We start from the raw sequence: 1,686 nt of genomic DNA, 5'->3' as shown, positions 1-1,686 counted from the left end.
GACGTCCGATAATCGCTTTTTTTTGCCAATATCCGATATTGTCCAACTCTTAATTACCGATACCGATATATACAGTCGTGAAATGAACACATAATTATGCCTAATTATTGTTGTGATGTCCCACTGGATGCATTAAACAATGCAACAAGGTTTTCTAAATTAAATCAACTCAAGTTATGGGGAAAAAAAATGCTAAGTGCACTATTTTTTTTAACATGCCTTAAAAGAGCAGCTTGGAATTTGGGACATGGTCTCCCTCAGAGAGCATGAGGAGGTTGAGTTCGGGGGGTGGGGGATTAGCAGGGGTTGTATATTGTAGCGTCTCGGAAGAGTTAGTGCTGCAAGGGATTCTGGGTATTTGTTCGGTTGTGTTTATGTTGTGTTACGGTGCGGATGTTCTGCCAAAATGTGTTTGTATATATGATGACGGGATAAAAAACAATATGAGTGTAATTAGGGCTGGGCGATATATCGATATACATGATACATCGCAGATTTGTCTTTGTGCGATACAGAAAACGACTATATCGTGATATTCCAGTATATGTTCTCACGTAGTTGCTGGCATTACACTACAGGCTCTTCTCGCTTTTTCCCTTCTCTCCTTCTCATAGACAAGCGCACCTTTTTACATACGTCACATACGTATACGCCCTCCCGAAGTATAGAGGTAGCAGCATGGGTAACATGGGGGTTGTATATTTTAGCGTCCCGGAAGAGTTAGTGCTGCAAAGGGTTCTGGGTATTTGTTCTGTTGTGTAACGGTGCGGATGTTCTGCCGAAATGTGTATGTATATATGAGCCATTTTAGGGTGGGGGGGCGTACTAGGATGACAGGGGATGAAAAACAATAAGAGTGTAATTAGGGCTGGGCGATATACATGATACATCGCAGATTTGTCTTTGTGCGATATAGAAAATTACTATATCGTGATATTCCAGTATATGTTCTCACGTAGTTACTGGCATTACACTACAGGTTCTTCTCGCTTTTTCCCTTCCCTCCTTCTCACAGACAACAAACGCACCTTTTTACATACGTCACATACGTATAGAGGTAGCAGCATGGGTAACACGGGGGTTGTATATTTTAGCGTCCCGGAAGAGTTAGTGCTGCAAAGGTTTCTGAGTATTTGTTCTGTTGTGTTACGGTGCGGATGTTTTCCCGAAATGTGTTTGTCATTCTTGTTTGGTGTGGGTTCACATATTTGTAACTGTGTTAAAGTTGTTTATACGGCCACCCTCAGTGTGACCTGTATGGCTGTTGACCAAGTTTGATTACATTCACTTGTTTGTGCGAAAAGGCGTAGTTATTATGAGACTGGGTCGGCACGCAAAGGTGGTGCCTTTAAGGTTTATTAAATTTTACTTTTTGAAACCAATACCGATGATTTCCTAAATTACATTTTCAAGCATTCGTCGGCCGATAATATCGACAGTCCGATATTATCGGACATCTCTACTACTCACCCTTTGAGACAGACGTGTAGCAGAAGTACTGGCCTTTAAAAGATTGAAAAAGGAGGCCATACACAGAATCCAGTTGCATTTAAGTTTATTTTGTTTCAGAACAGTCTTTCATTAGGTACATTTGGACAATATTTACACAATACTGGTGAGTACCGGACACAAATCAACCTTCACAAAGATGTATTTATCTTCCACAATAACAGTTATTGTATATTC

The sequence above is a fragment of the Nerophis ophidion genome, linkage group LG19 (genome assembly GCF_033978795.1).
Source record: "Nerophis ophidion isolate RoL-2023_Sa linkage group LG19, RoL_Noph_v1.0, whole genome shotgun sequence".
Classification (NCBI taxonomy): Eukaryota; Metazoa; Chordata; class Actinopteri; order Syngnathiformes; family Syngnathidae; genus Nerophis; species Nerophis ophidion.
Note: the sequence above shows the minus strand (reverse complement) of the source record.